The sequence below is a fragment of the Dipodomys spectabilis genome, unplaced genomic scaffold (assembly GCF_019054845.1).
Source record: "Dipodomys spectabilis isolate Male_0828 unplaced genomic scaffold, ASM1905484v1 ptg000018l, whole genome shotgun sequence".
Taxonomy (NCBI): domain Eukaryota; kingdom Metazoa; phylum Chordata; class Mammalia; order Rodentia; family Heteromyidae; genus Dipodomys; species Dipodomys spectabilis.
This window is the reverse complement of record NW_024870695.1, coordinates 3,799,240-3,815,818: the sequence shown is the minus strand read 5'-3', so window position 1 is coordinate 3,815,818 and position 16,579 is coordinate 3,799,240.

The window sequence follows — 16,579 nt, the reverse complement described above, 5'->3', positions numbered from 1 at the left end:
TCATGGACTTACCTGCCTGGGCTAGCTTTGAACTTTCATCCTCAGTTCTCAGCCTCTTGAGGGGTAGGATATAGGCATGTGCCACTGGCATCTGCCTTCACAGAGTTCTGTGTCCTCTCTCTGTCCTCCCATCCTCTGGAAGCACTGGAAGAGCTGTCCTCGGTGGGCTCGGACCATGTGTCCTCCCTTCCTTAAGCCTCCAATGGCTTCCCATTCGAGGCCAAAACTTTCACCATGGACTTGAGAAGAATTTCAAGTCTGGCTCTGCCCAGCTTCAGGACCTTATCCCTGTATTGCTTCTCTACAGTCCAACCACACCAAACTTCTGGCCAGCAGATCCCCATGACTGTCTGTGCTGTTCCCTGTCATGTCCCCCTGCTTGTCTCTTGGCATGAATGTCATTGGGCAGTATCTATGTTTTTCATTTCTTCTCACTCAGCACCAATCCTACAGCCTGGCATCAAGGAAGCCTGATACATCTATTCACCGAGAACAAGTACCTTATGCTGGCTACTGGGATCCAGTATCTGCCTGGAGTGAACTGCAAATGTAATGTAGTCAGTGACAGAGCATGAGCTAAAGTATTCACAGCCCTGCCTTAAGCCCCCACTCTTCATTCCTGAGTTAGCAGGTAAACCCCATTCCACCTCCTGGACTTGCTTCTCTGATAGCTGTTCATGTTATGTCTTGCCTTGGGGCTGGCTGCGTTCAAATCCAGATTCTGCCACCTGTTTACTGGGTGACCTTGGGACAAATTACCTCTTCTTTCCATGAGTTCGGTGCCTCAATTTCTTGCTCTGTGAAATGAGTGTAGTAATCACTTTGTCTGCTGTACAAGGGTGGGGTAAGGATTAAATCACAGATAGCAGGGCCAAGAACAGTACCCACAATTATTGTCAAAAGAAAAAAAATCTTAGACTAATTAAAGTCAGCCGAGATTATTTGAGTAATTATAACCAAAACAGAACAAAGCAACCCCAACCAAACAAAAAATGATTTGTGAACTGGGCTGTCCCCAGAGCCAGGGCAAATTCTGAGAGCTCCCACCAATGAGATGATCTGATAGATTTGATGGGAAACAAAAGTGTAGTGCACAGACCACTTAATTAGTTTCAGCTTAATTGATTAATTGGTTACAGAGCCTCTTGTAGTGAGCTTGAAATCAAATAGTGGTTCAACTTCATGTTAATTTCATCAGTTGGGTTCAGTGTAAGAGCTTAATTTCAGCAGATCAATAGCTTCCCACAAATTTTATCTAAATATATGGTGGTATTATTTAACAAAGATTAGTCAGCATCATCATCATAAACATGATTGTGGTTTGTTTTTTTTTCTGTCGGTCGTGGGGCTTGAACTCTGGGCTTGGGCATTGTCCCTCAGCTCTTCAACTCAAGGCTAGAGCTCTACCACTTGAGCCACAGTGCCACTTCTGGTTTTCGGGTGGTTCACTGGAGATAAGAGTCTCAAAGACTTTCCTGCCTGGGCTGGCTTTGAACCACGATCCTCAGATCTTAACCTCCCGAGTAGTTAGGATTTCAGGAGTGAGCTATCAGCACCCAGCTAACATGATTGTTTTTAATAGGAAAGTATTGTCTTAAACATGACTTCTAGCCTTGTCTATATAAGATATAGTTGGGTACTCCTCTACTTCCATTCTTTTTTATCTTTTTTTTTTTTGGTGCGTGTACTGGGGCTTGAACTTAGAGCCTGTCACTTTCATTTATCTTTTTCAATCAAGGCTGGCACTCTGCCACTTGAGCCACACCTCCATTTCCTGCTGGCTCCTCTGTTTTAGGTGGTTAACTGGAGAAAGGTATCTTATAGACTTTTCTGCCTGGCTGGCTTGGAACTGTGACCCTAAAATCTGAGCCTCCTGAGTAGCTAAGATTATAGGGATGAGCCACCAGCACCCAGAAAAATACTGACTTTTAGCTGGTTTCTTGTCTTCTTTGTGGCTAGGCAAGCTCATACATATGAATTTTGGCTAATGGTATGCAAAAACGGAAGTGATTTAAAGGGTTTGGCTTGTCCCCCTTCATTCTTTCTGCTGTTCCCTTGGACGTGGTGGCTGACATCTTGGATTTGGGTATGAAGCCTCATGAGAGAATGACAGAGGGATGATTGGGAAGACCTGGATCACTTGCCCCTGACTTTGTGAAGTGGGTCCAAGATCAGTCCTGGACTGCCCTTCCCCAAGCCTTTCTTATGTGGAAGAGAAAGAAGCCATTATCTAGTTTAATACCTTTACCCCACCACTCCCTGTAATACACAGCTGAATTTAATCCTAATCTCTTCTTTTAGCAAATGAAGCTAATTTTAGTACAAAGCTACAAAAACAAAACTAATAAAAATCAGTCACCCAAACAATAAAATGTCAAAAGACAAGTACCAGGAAATGTTTGAAGAACATCACTAAGGAACAAATACAGGAACACAGAGGAGAAAGTTACTCTGAGGTTATCAATCATATTTTGCCTATTAAATTAGTTTTAAAGTTTTTCGATGATAAAGTACACATGGCAAAGCAGGTGTTGTGTTGGCTGGATATGGTTGGAATAAAACTCCTGGGACAGACATTTGGCAGTACATACTGAGAGTTCTTAGTCCTTTTTTGAGGAGACTGTCTGAAGGAACTACTCCAGCATATTGAAAAACTGGCTTGGCATCATTTGTTACCCAGCATGGCAAACCTCTGGCCTTGTTTGGGGGGTGCCCCTCCCAACTAGAATGTAGGTGGGGACTTGCTTCCACAGCTACCTTTGCGTTCTATGGAAGGCATGTGACGTCAATCTAACTGAAGACCTTGTACTGTGCCAGGCTTCGATGGGAAGAAAAGAAATGAAGTTGGGGCAGGATCCAGCAGTGTCTAGGTCCTAGGCTCACTCTGTGGAAGGTTACACTGCCAGGTGATCCTGGGTGGGTCTCAGACGGCAAATCCTGAGCTTGCTTCTGAGCCCTCCTCACAGCCAGTTAGCTGTGCTCACTATTCTTTTGTGAAAGGCCTAACTTTTTTTTTTTTTGGTCGGTCGTGGGGCTTGCACTCTGGGCCTGGGCGCTGTCCCTCAGCTCTTCAGCTCAAGGCGAGTGCTCTACCACTTGAGCTACAGTGCCACTTCCGGTTTTCTGGTGGTTTATTGGAGATAGGAGTCTCACGGTCTCTCCTGCCCGGGCTGGCTTTGAACCGCGATCCTCAGATCTCAGACTCCTGAGTAGCTAGGATTATAGGCGTGAGCCACCAGCGCCCGGCTTTTTTTTTTTTTTTTTGGTCAGTTGTGGGGCTTGAACTCTGGGCCTGAGCGCTGTCCCTGAGCTCTTTAGCTCAAGGCTAGTACCCTACCACTTGAGCCACAGCACCACTTCCGGTTTTCTGGGAGTTTATTGGAGATGAGTCTCAAGGACTTTCCTGCCTGTGCTGGCTTTGAACCATGATCCTCCAGTTGCTAGGATTATAGGCGTAAGCCACCAGCACGCAGTTGAAAGGCCCAACATATTCACACTGAATTTTGTTCCCCTTTAGTTTTGAAGGAGGAATATTGTAGGGATCAAATCCAGGGCCTCTCCCATGCTAAGCAGGTGTTCTGTTACCAAACCAAGCTACGTACATACCCAGCCCCATGAAGTTGTTTTGTTTTTGTGCCCATACTAGGGCACAAAACTCAGGGCCATGATAGTCTCTCTTGGCTGACACTCTACCACTTGAGACACATCTCCACTTAGGCCATGAAAAATTTTCAGACCAGTGTTTAAGTCAGGATTCTTTCACTGTCAACTGCTGAGACTCATTGCGACTTTTCTGGGAGACTTCACTGGGACTCTGGCCTGGGCCGCGGTAAGTGGCCTCTGGAGGCTGGCCTCTCCCTCTGCATCTGAGTGGGTCCAGACAATGAGGAATCCCAGCAGGACCTGCGGGGAGGCAGTGAAAATCAAAGTATTCATTATCCTTGGTGGGTGGTAGTGGTGGTGGTAGTGGAAGTTCCTGCAGGCTTACCTGTCTTAGGCAAAAATCTGAGGTCCTGACCAGCAAGACCCAGGCTGGGCAACTGCTTTGCCCTCAGACTCCTTCATGTCCAGGGGTGGTGACAGCTCTGGTGTTTTCTAGCCCTAGTATATGGGACCATGTACTGCTCATACCTCAGTACAATTTTACTAAATGCTGTTCAGATTGTTTAGATATGAGGAGGGCTCTGATCTGTTCCAATGTGGGAAGTTAGGAGGGAATGGATGTGAAGAATAGAGAAGACGTCTCTAACTCCCTCCATATTTTTTTGCAAGTTACCGTCTAGTGTTGCAAAACCCTGGTGGTTTTCTGAGCCCCCCTCCCCGCCCTGTTCTTCCTGATGCTGCTACGATGAGACCCTTGCTCTGTGGCCAGCAGTAGGCATCAGCAGGAGATGGGGAAAGATGTGGCGTTTCTCCCTGGTCCCTGGCCTTCTGAGCACAGCTATGCCCCTCATCCACCATTGCCTCCTGACTGCTGTTCTGTCATAACCCCCTTGACTGGCTCTGGTGGCCCTATGCTTATCCCAGAATGTTGTACCTGGGCTACCAATGACTTTCTCCTGTTCTTGTCTCAGGATACCCCAACACTCGACACTGGTTTCTTTAGCACCAATAGTATCTTCACTAACTTCTCTTTGTTTTGTTTTTTGTCAATCATGTGGTTTGAACTCTGGGCTTGGGTGCTGTCCTTGAGCTATTCAGTTCAAGGCTAGCGCTCTACCACTTAAGCCACAGCACCATTTCCAGTTTTCTGGTGGTTAATTGGAGATAAGAGTCTCACAGACTTTCCTGCCCGGGCTGACTTTGAACCTTGATCCTCAAATCACTCTAGGATTACAGGCATGAGCCACCAGTGCCTGGCCACTAAGTTCTCTTTAGAATATATCAACCCAGATGCCCACGGATCCAGATCTGTAATCGTAGCTATTCAGGAGGCTAAGATCTGGGATTGTTGTTTAAAGTCAGTCTGGATAGATAAAGCAGAGACTTTTATCGCCAATTAACCAGCAAGAAGCTGCAAGTAGAGATGTGACTAAAGTGATAGAGAGCCAGTACTGGTGCATAAACAAACCCACCCAACAAAATGATAGTGCCCTATGGCTTTTGACTGACACAGTCTGTACAGCTTCTTGGAAGAGCACAGCAGCTTGGGATAGTACCTCTCTGTTTCCTGAGATAACTTTCTGAGAGTAGACAGGTCTTACTGGCAAGGTAGCCAAACTACATCTCTACTTGTTGCTTTTCTTCATCTTGAATGGAGAAGGCTAATTTGAGTTTTTTTTTTTTTTTTTTGGTGGGTCATGATGCTTGAACTCTGGGCCTGGGCGCTGTCCCTCAGCTCTTCAGCTCAAGGCAGTGATCTACCGTTTGAGCCACAGCACCACTTCCGTTTTTCTAGTGGTTTATTGGAGGTAAGAGTCTCACAGACTTTCCTGCTCAGGCTGGCTTTGAACCGCCATCCCCAGATCTCAGCCTCCTGAGTAGTTAGGATATGGTGTAAGCCACTGGCGCCTGTCTAATTTGGGGAATTTTTAAAAGGCTTCATCTGAGCAGAGAATACTCAGGAAGGGGTAGGGCAGGGTGTGTCCCATCCAGGCCAGGTAAGGGGGTTTCAAGAGGGATAAGATCATCTGATAGAAATGACTTTGGCTGAAGTGGTAAAACCCAGGCCCCCTCCAGAGGATGCCTGCAGCCAAGAGTCAGTCCTGTTTGGAAGACTGGATCCTGGCTGCCTGTGCTGGTGGGTGGGACCTTCACTGTTTGGCAGGACAGGCCTGTGGTGCTCTCTTGGGGCCAAGTGAGTTGTGGAATTAGGTTAAATTCTATTTGAGTTCATCCTGTGACCTTATTTTACCTGACTGCCTCTTTAAAGGCTCTATCTCCAAACATAGCCTGCTTCTGCTATACTAGGGTGGGGCCTCAGCATGAATTTTGGGAAGACCCAATTCAGTTCATCACAAGTACCTTCTATGTATCTGGTACTCTTTTTGTTGTTTTTTGTTTGTTTTGTTGTTTGTTTGTTTGTTTTTTGCCAGTCCTGGGGCTGGGTTTCAGGGCCTGGACACTGTCCCTGAGCTTCTTTTGCTCAAGACTAGCACTCTACTAGTTGAGCCACAGTGCCACTTCTGGCTTTTCCTGTGTATGTGGTACTGAGGAATGAAACCCAGGACTTCATGCATGTTAGGCAATAGTGACAATTTTCACCCATATTGAAGCTAGAATAGAAATGCACGTTGCAACTAGGTAATAAGATGAAAAGGTGAAATGAATCAGTTTGGAAAAGGGTGGCTAGAAATCAGGAGATGGTTTGAGCTACCTGTGGGCCCAGGTCAGGCATAGAACTTTATGCTGGGGAACATGCTCTTTGTTTTTTGTTGTTGTTGTTGTTGGTTTTGGGGCTTGAACGCTGGACTTGGTGCTGTCTCTCAGCTCATCAGCACAAGGCGAGTGCTCTACCACTTAAGCCATAATGCCACTTCTGGTTTTCTCAGTAGTTTGTTGGAGATAAGAGTTTCTGGTTGGCTTTGAACTGCAATCCTCAGCTCTCAGCCTCCTGAGTAGCTAGGATTACAGGCGTGACCCACTGGTGCCTGGCCTGGACCATGCTCTTTTTAACCCTGGATTTTCCTTCTCTAAATTGGGGGAAGTTAAAAGCATTTTATTTTCTTCTCACTTTCTTACAGTTTTGGGTAAAGTCTGATGATGGAATGCAGGGTGTGGCCTAGAAAAGAGCAGGTTGGAGATGGGAGCATGTTGAATGTAAGGCATCAGTGGCTCACGCCTATAATCCTAGCTACTCAGAAGGCTGAGATCTGAGGATCACAGTTCAAAGCAGACTGAGCAGGAAACTGTGAGACTCTTATCTCCAGTATACCACTCAGAAAACCAGAAGTGGCTCTGTGGCTCAAGTGGTGAGTGTTTGCCGTGAGCTGAAGAGCTGAGGGACAGCACCCAGGCCAGAGTTCAAGCCCCCCAACTGACAAAAAAAAAAAAAGAAAGAAAGAAAAGAAATCTAGGTCCTTAGCTGAGTGCCCATGGCTCAGGCCTGTAATCCTAGCTACTCAGGAGGCTGAGATCTGAGGATCATTGTTCAAAGCTAGCCCAGGCAGGAAAGTCTGTGAGACTCTTATCTCCAATTAACCAGAAAACCGGAAGTGGTACTGTGGCTCAAGTGGTAGAGCACTAGCCTTGAGCTGAAGAGCTAAGGGACAGCCCCTGAATTCAAGCTCCATGACCGACAAAAAAAAAAAAAAAAAAGAAAGAAAAGAAAAAGAAAAAGCAATCTAAGTCCCTGATTTTACTGTGAAGTGTGAGCCAGGTGTGGTGTCACAGGACTGACATTCTGGCTAACAGGGAGATATAAATAGGAGGATCAAGATCCAAGCCAGCCTGGGAAAAATGTGAGCTTTATATAGAAGAATAAAAGCCAAAAGGGAGTGAGGATGTGGTGAGTGATAAGAATGCTGCCTAGGGCTGGAAGGTGGCTCAGTGGTAGAGCGCTTGCCTTGCATGCCTGAGGCCCTGGGTTTGATTCCTCAGCACCACATAAGCAAAAGAAAAAAAAAAGTCGGAAATGGCACTGTGGCTCAAGTGGTAGAGTGCTAGCCTTGAGCTGAAGAGCTGAGGGACAGCGCCCAGGCCCAGAGTTCAGGCCCCACAACCGGACCTCCCCCCCCCCCCAAAAAAAAAAAAGAATGCCTGCCTAGCAAGTGTAAGGCCCTGAGTTTAAAACTACAGTAACATATCTATATATCTACATACACACACACACACACACACAAATCGAACAAATACACATTTATGATTGGGAAAAGAAGGCACACAAAGGCCCTTTATTGAAAATCAACAAACTTCTGGCCTGGTATTGGGGCAGCCTTGGCTGGGTCTTTCTGTTTCATGCTGTTGGCTATCTGTGTCCCTTAGTTCTAAGGAAATTCTTCTTTATTACGTCTTTGGAGATTTTTTTCCCCATTTTCTCTGTTCTCTGGTAGTTTTATTAGTTGGATATGCAACCTCCTGAATTACACTTTTTTTCCCTTCTCTGACATTTTCCATTTCTTTGTTTTTAATTCTAATTGCTGGAGAACAGTCTAATGTTCAATTTGACTATTGACTTAAAATAGCTATCATTTTATTTTCTAATTATCCTTTTTTCAAGCTTTATTGGGGTATAATTTATGTCACAACAATGTAGTATACAGTTCAAAAACTACTTCTTAAAAAAATGATGTTTTTAGAGCATTTTTTTGTGGTGGTACTGGGATTTGAACCCATGTCCTCATACTTACTAAGCAGCAGCTCTGCCACTGAGCCACACATTCAGCCACAGACAGTTTAAGCACAGCAAAATGAAGCTGACAGTATAGATTTCCCATGTTTTCCCTTCTCTCACACACGCACAGCCTTCCCACTATCAGCATCACACTGCAGTGGTGCATTTGTTCCCGTCAGTGAACTTCCTTGCATGCAACATTATCACCCAAATCTGTGGCTTACATGAAGGTCTTGTATATCCTATGGGTCTGGACAAACAAAATGAAAAATGCCCACTACTGAAGTATTGTAAAGACTTTTACTGCCCGAAAATTTCCCTTAGTTCCATCTATTTATCCTCCTTCCCTTCCTCCAACCCCCGGCAACATTGATCTATTTACTGTCTCTCTTGCTTGGCCTTTTCCAGAATGTCATATAGTTGGAATCACACAATCTATAGCCTCTTCACTTGGCTTCTTTGACTTGGTAATATGTGTTTAAGATTTCCTCACTGCCTTCCCTGGTTTTATAACTCACTTTTATTATTATTATTTTGTATAGGTATTAGTGTTTGAACTAGAGCCTCATTCTCTCTCTTGGCTTTTGTGTGTGTGTGTGTGTGTGTGTGTGTGTGTGTGTGTGTGTGTGTGCATGCGCGCGCGCGCACATGTCGGTGCGCATGCACTGTCCTGGGCTTTAACTCAGGGCCTGGGTGCTGTCCTTGAGCTTTTTTTTTTTTTGAGTCCAGTCGTGGGACCTGAACTCTGGGCCTGGGCACTGTCCCTCAGCTCTTCAGCTCAAGGCTAGCGCTCTACCACTTGAGCACAGTACCACTTCCAGCTTTTTTCTTTTTGCTTATGTGGTGCTGAGGAATCGAACCCAGGGCCTCATGCATGCAAGGCAAGCACTCTACCACTGAGCCACCTTCCCAGCCCTCCTTGAGCTTTTTTGCTCAAGACTAGTTTTCTACCACTTGAGCCACAAGTTAACTGGAAATAAGAGCCTTAAGGACTTTCTTGCTTGGGCTGACTTTGAACCTCCATCATCAACTCTCAGACTTGTGAGTAGCTAGTATTACAGAGGTGAGTCACCAGTGCTGGCTCTCGCTTTTTTGCTCAACTGGAATGCTAACATTTGAGTCACTCTTCCAGTTTCAGTTTTGTGATGGTTCATTGGGGATAAGAGCTTCATAGATTTTTCACCCAGGCTGACTTCAAATGTCAATCCTCAGCCTCAGCTTTTGTTGTTGTTGTTGTTGTTGTGGGCTTGAACTTGGGGCCTAGGTGCTGTCCCTCAGCTCATTAGCTCAAGGTTAGTACTCTACCACATGAGCCACAGTGCCACTTCCGGTTTTCTGTGTGATTTATTGGAGTCTCTTGGACTTTCCTGCCTGGGCTGGCTTTGAACTGTGATCCTCAGATCTCAGCGTCCTGAGTAGCTAGGATTACGGGCGTGAGCCACTGATGCCCGACTAGGCGTTCTTTTTATAAGTGGGGATAACTTGAGAATTAAAAACACAGAATTACATAGCCAATAGGTATTGAGCAGTGCCACTTCTGTTTTTCTGGTGGTTCATTGGAGATAAGAGTCTCATGGACTTTCCTGCCTGAGCTGGCTTTGAACCATGATCCTCAGATCTCAGCTTCCTGAGCAGCTAGGATTACAGTTGTAAGCTACCGGTGCTCCGTAGCCTCAACTTTTTGAGTAACAAGGATTACAGGTATGAGCCATCAATGCCTGCATCTCACTTCTTGTTAACACTGAATCATATTCTTTTGTCTGGATGTACCAGTTTATTTACTCATTCACTTACCGAAAGGCATTTGGTTGCTTCCAGGTTTGGGCAGTTAGGAATAAAGCTGTTGTAAACACCTGTGTGCATGTTTTTTCTGTAAATGTATGCTTTCAGCTTATTTGAAAAAATACCCAGGAGCACAAATGCTTCATTGTATGGTAAGAATATGTTTAGTTTTGTAAGGAACTGCCAAAATATCTTCCAGAGTGGCTGCAATACCACAGTGGTGGGCATATTTTATTTTGTTTGTCCAGACCCATAGATGTACAAGACCTTCATGTAACAAATGCACCACTGCCGTGTGATGTTGATAGTGGGAAAAGCTGTGCGTGTGTGAGGCAGGGAAACATGGGAAATCTATATTATCACGTTCATTTTGCTGTGAACTTAAATCTGTTTGTGGTTGAATGTGTGACTCAGTGGCAGAGCTGCTGTTTACGAAGTATGAGGACATGAGTTCAAATCCCAGTATCACCATAAAAAAAATCCTTGAAAAACATCTTTTTTTTTTTTTGGGGGTCCAGTCGTGGGCCTGAACTCTGGGCCTGGGCGCTGTCCCTCAGCTCTTCAGCTCAAGGCTAGCGCTCTACCACTTGAGCCACAGTGCCACTTCCAGCTTTTTTCTTTTTGCTTATATGGTGCTGGAAATCGAACCCAAGGCCTCATGCATGCAAGCAGCGTCTACCACTGAGCCACCTTCCAGCCCCAACATCTATTTTTTTTAAAGGTGTATTAAGTGGCTCTCAATGAATGAGATGCCCTGCTGTTCCACCTCTTGTCTCTTGTTTTTTTAAAATTTATTTAACCATTCTTATAGGTCTGTAAGGCTATCTCATTATTTTAATTTAAAAATCTTTAATGGCTAATCTCATGTGCTTATTTGCCTTCCGTGAAATTCCAGTGAAATATCTGTTTTTGCTCATGTTCTAATTGAATCAGTTGCTTTTTTTTTTCTTTGATCAGTCCTGGGACTTGAACTAAGGTCTTGTACTCTTGCTTGGAGTTTTAAGGCTGGCACTCTTCCACTTGAGCCACAGCCCCACTTCTTGCTGGTTAATGCACACGTGTGTGTGTGTGTGTGTGTGTGTGTGTGTGTGTGTGTGTGTGTGTTTGCTTATGTGCTTATTTTGGGATTGAACTCAGGATCTGGGTATTGCCCCTGAGCTTTTTTGTTCTAAGTTAGCACTCTATCACTACCAGCCACAGCTCCTCTTCTGACTTTTTGGTGGTTAATTGGAGACAAGATCCTCATAGAGTTTCTTTTTTCTTTTTTGTCAGTCGTGGGCTTGAACTCTGGGCCTGGGCACTATCCCTCAGCTCTTCAGCTCAAGCTGAGTGCTTTACCACTTGAGCACAGTGCCGTTTCTGGTTTTCTGAGTGGTTTATTGGAGATGAGTCTCACGGAGTTTCCTTTAGCTGGCTTTGAACCACAATCCTTAGATCTCAGCCTCCTGAGTAGGTAGGAGTTAAAGGTATGAGACACCACGACGTATCTTTGGACTCTTTACAATTATGTCATCTGCAAACAGGGACAGGTTTATTTCATCCTTTCCCTACTTACAGGCTTTTTATTTCCTTTTCTTGCCTTATTGCACTGAGGGAAAACATCCTTGACTAGTTTCTGACCTTAGAGGGAGAGATTTCAGCCTTTCACCATTATGTATAAAGGTAATTAATATACAGAGATAATATCAAAATCTATAATAATATCTGTAGGTTTTTGCATTTTTTTCTTTGTTGAGATCAGGAATTTCTCCTCTATTTCTGTTTTTTCTGGGAGTTGTTTTCAGTAGCATTAGCAGTGAATTTCATCAAAAGCTTTTCTGCACCAATTGATATGATTATACATTTTCTCTTCTTTAGCTTATGTGTATAATAAATTATGGTGAACCAACCTCCCGTCCCTGGAATAAATTCTACTTGGTGATGGTGTATAATTCTTTTTATTTTTAAAATTATTTAGTTAATTTTGTCAGTTGTGGACTTCAATTTGGGTCTGGGCACTGTCCCTAAGTAGCTTTTGCTCAAAGCTAGAGCTCTACCACTCTGAGCCACAGCACTACTTCTTGTTTTCTTGTGTTATTTGGAGATAAGAGTCTGCTGTACTTCCTGCCTAGGGTGGCTTTGAACCTTGATGCTTAGATCTCAGTCTCCTGAGTTGCTGGGATTACAGGCATGAGTCACCAGTGCCCAGTTTCTTTTTAAGTTTTTATATTGCTTTGAGGTGGGTGGAGCCTGAATTTAGAGCCTTATGCATGCTAAACTCATACTTTACTACTGGGCTACTCCCAACCTCATAATTCTGACTAATATTTGCTAGTCTTTTATCTTTCCATTTGTGTCCATTGGTATATCAGGGTTGTTAGCTTCTAGACCAGTATGTAGTCTGATCTAATGAGACAGACTAATGAGTCTGTCATGGGGTCCTGAGGTCCCTAGCACATTTGCCTGCTTTTTTGCCTTCTTTAAGTCTTCTTACATTTGTCATGTGTGTGACATCCAAAGGTTTCAGTCCTTTGCATGTAAGGAAAAGGAAAATTCACCTACGCTGTCTTCCTACATGTGGAACGTCATGAAAATATTTCAGTGAGGGCTGGAATGTGGCTTAGTGGTAGAGTGCTTGTCTAGCATATATGAAGCCCTAGGTTCGATTCCTCAGTACCATATGACCAGAAGAAACCAGAAGTGGCCCTGTGGCTCAAGTGGTAGAGAGTTATCCTTGAGCAAAAGAAGCTCAGGGACAGTGCCCAGGCCTGAGTTCAAGCCCCAGGACTGGCAAAAATAAAAATTAAAAAATTACAGTAAGATAAAAGTTACAATCAGTGCTGTGGACCAATCTTTCATACATGTGTAACCTGAGAACCACCACCCAAGAAAACCTTTCTAGCATCCCAGAAGACTCCCTTTTCCCAGGAGGGGCTTATTTGCATTGTTTCAAATATTCAGCTGGCTGGATTGGGGAGGAGCAGGGGAGGGAGTGGCAGTCAGGATTCTCAGCTACCCTGATCTGTTCCTGTGGGGCCTGGTCTCTGTAGACCATACCCAAGTCCATTAAGGCCTTTTGGCTGACCATGTCCTTTCTCTGTAGCCTGGGCTATCAGTTGTTGGGCTAGAGCTGTTTCATGCAGGCGGGAAGTCCTGCTCTCTTTGGCTATCCCTCTCACTGTCAGGACACAGAAGCAAATTTCAGCCTTTGGATGCCCTCTTTCTTCACCTCTGGGGTCAACTGTTTATTTCCTGTTGCCCAATATCAATCCACAGTGAGTTCACATTCATTTAGGCAACGAAAATGCTGTGTTATGCAAAACTGAGAGCTAGATGCTGTGTCTGCTTTACTCTGCCTGGCCCTGGATGATAGGGCTCTACAGGAAGACTGCAAACTTCCTGAGTTGGGGGGAGGGGCGGGGGAGAGGAAGGAGAGAAACAGAGAAAAGAGAAGAGAGCAAAAAGAAGATAGAGAGACTATAGAGGTTCAATGGATAAGTCACTTGGGCTGCCTCAGTTTCCTCATCTATGACACAGAGCCCATATTCCCACTTTTGGAGGAATGAAATTGTGGGTTTGAGATTCTGCTGTGCAAAGAACTCATAATACAGGCACAACCCAGTTAATACAATCATTTTGTCAACCAATTAAAGGCGTATATATTTAGAATTTATGCATATGTATGTATATATGGTATGTTTCTTAGAAGAAAAATATTAATTTTGAATTTAGGAAAATTATGAAGTGTTAGTACACTATCAGGAAATCTACATGGTGATTCAATTTAAGATGTTAACACCAAAAGTCATTTAAAAATAATTTGTGATTACGTGTGTGTGTGTGTGTGTGTGTGTGTGTGTGTGTGTGTGTGTGTGTGTAAATACTGGGGCTTGAATTCAGGGCTTGGGCACTGTGTCAGCTTTTTCTGCCCAAAGTTAGCACTCTACCACTTGAACCACAACTCCACTTCTGGCTTTTTGGTGGTTAACTAGAAATAAAAGTCTTATGGAGCTAGGATCAGGTGGCTCATGCTTGTAATCCTAGCTACTCAGGAGGCTGAGATTTGAGGATCTTGGTTCAAAGCCAGCCCAAGCAGGAAAATCTGTGAGACTCTTATTTCTACTAAAAACTAACAAAAAAGCTGGAAGTGGAGCTGTGGTTCAAATGGTAGGGCACTAGTCTTGAGTAAAAGAAGCTCAGGGATAGCACTCAGACCCTAATTCAAGCCTCATGACTGGCACACACACACACACACACACACACACACACAAAGTCTCATGGACTTTCCTGCCCAAGCCAGCTTCAAACCCAGATCATCAGATCTCATTTTCCTGAATAGCTAGGATTACAGGTGTGAGCCATCAGTGACTTGCTTATAAATAGTTTTTTTTATGTCAGTCCTGGGACTTGAACTCAGGGCCTGGGTGCTATCCCTCAGCTCTTCAGCTCAAGGTTAGTGCTCTACCAGTTGAACTATAGCACCATTTCCAGTTTTCTGAGTGGTTTATTGGAGATAAGAGTCTCATGGCCTTTCCTGCCCGGCCTGGCTTTGAACCGTGGTCCTCAAATCTCAGCCTCCTGAGTAGCTAGGATTACATGTGAGCCACCAACGCCTGGCATGAATACTTTCTTTTTTAAGTCTACATTTTGAAGTATGGGATCTAGGGCTCAACATAAACTTGGAGGGACACAGTTTGGCCCATAGCACCCTCTTTTTACCAAATTTTCCTTCAGTCCAAACCCTTTCCCCAGGAGTCACACAACTCACTAGGCCTGCTTGTGACATTGGTGGAGCCAGGACAAGAGTCAGACCTGGGCTTGGTTAGGCTCAACATTATTCTCTCACATGTTGGCCTATTATTTGTTAACCAAATATTGAATAAAAATGTCCTGTCCTCCCTTCTAGCTGAAAAAACATACTTTCATAATGATCTGGAATACCAGGTCTAGATCTGGAATTCCTGAACTCCCCAGAGTTTGTTGTCAACATGTCGGGGAGAAGCCTTCCTCCTCTCCCTGCCCAGCTCCATCTGTACCGGGGCCTCTTGTACATCCACGCAGGACCACTGCCTCATGTGAACTCTGTAATCCAGTTCCTCAACATCCACTTCCAGCAGCTGCCCAGTGGCTCTGGGCTGGACTTGGATCTCTCCTCTCCACAAGCCATTGTCCTTGCTGGAACCATCTCTGCCCTGGGGAATACTATGCTCCCAAGCATGTGGAGCTTGGTCTGGAAAGAGGGCTGAGGTTCTACAGGGGTGAGGCCCCTAGACACTTCTCCAGTGGGACAGGTATACCTGGAAGGAAAGGAAGCAGGGATGACAGTTAATGCAAGCATCCTTCTGGCTCAGGCCCCAGGATGCTTTTAGTAGATCCTAGTGAGGATATTCTCAGATCCTCTGTGTCAATTTTCCTTATAAAAAGGAGATTCTTGCCAAGTGCCATGACTCATATCTATAATGGTAGCTACTCAGGGGGCTGAGATCTGAGGATCACAGTTCAAAGTCAGTCTGAGCAGCAAAGTTTGTAAGACTCTTATCTCCAATTAACTACCAAAAAGCTGAAGTGGAGCTATGGGTCAAGTGGTAGAGTGTTAGCCTTGAGCAGAAAAGCTCAGGAACAGTGCCTAGACCCTGAATACAAACCCCACCACTGGCACCCAAAACATAAAAAATGAGATTCTCATTCCAAATTCTAATAAGAAATGAATGTGTGTGTGTGTGTGTGTGTGTGTGTGTGTGTGTGTGTGTGTGTGTTGGTACTGGAGCTTGAACTCAGGACCTGATCCTGTTCTTTAGCTTTTTTTGCTCAAGACTTCTGGGTTTTTGCTGGTTAATTGGAGTTAAGAGTCTCCCTTTCTCTCTCTCTCTCTCCTTCTCCCTCTCCCTCTCCCTCTCTCTCTCTCTCTCTCTCTCCTCTCTCTCTCCCTCTCTCTGATTTTCTTGCCAGAGCTGGCTTTGAGCTGTGATCCTCAGATCTTAGCCTCCTGATTGGCAAGGATTATAGACATGAGCCACTAGTGTTTGGCCAAAAAATAGTGAACATATTTTAATACATGGTCATTATTATCAGCATAAGATACTGATGGAAAACTGTACTTCTTTCTCCACCAGACATCTGTAGTCAGGCTCCCAAGACCCTGCTTCTGTAGACTCAGGGATTTTCCTTTGACAAACAGAAGGTCTTGAGGAAGGAGGTCTGCAAGCAAGGGAGGCCCACTGGTACCTGAAGAGATCGGAAAATGAGGTGAGTGACCCAAACTTGCTTGCATTCAATGAGCACCTACTATGTAGCAATCTTTTGCAGTATCTCTGGTGGAGGGGGTGATACCTTCAGTTTTATGGCTTAAGGAACAGCTAGAGCAGGGAAAGCAGCTTGGCTCAGGATGTTGGGTGGAACTTGAATTGAAAATTTGAGCAGAGGCCTACTTGGTGCCAAAGCCTGAGTGCAGCCTAAGGCCTTATACAGTCCTGCAGCTCTGGTCAGCATTGAAGCTGTTGGGGTGTGGGCCAGCTCACCAAGGGAGAGCAGAATGCCGAGGCCTGG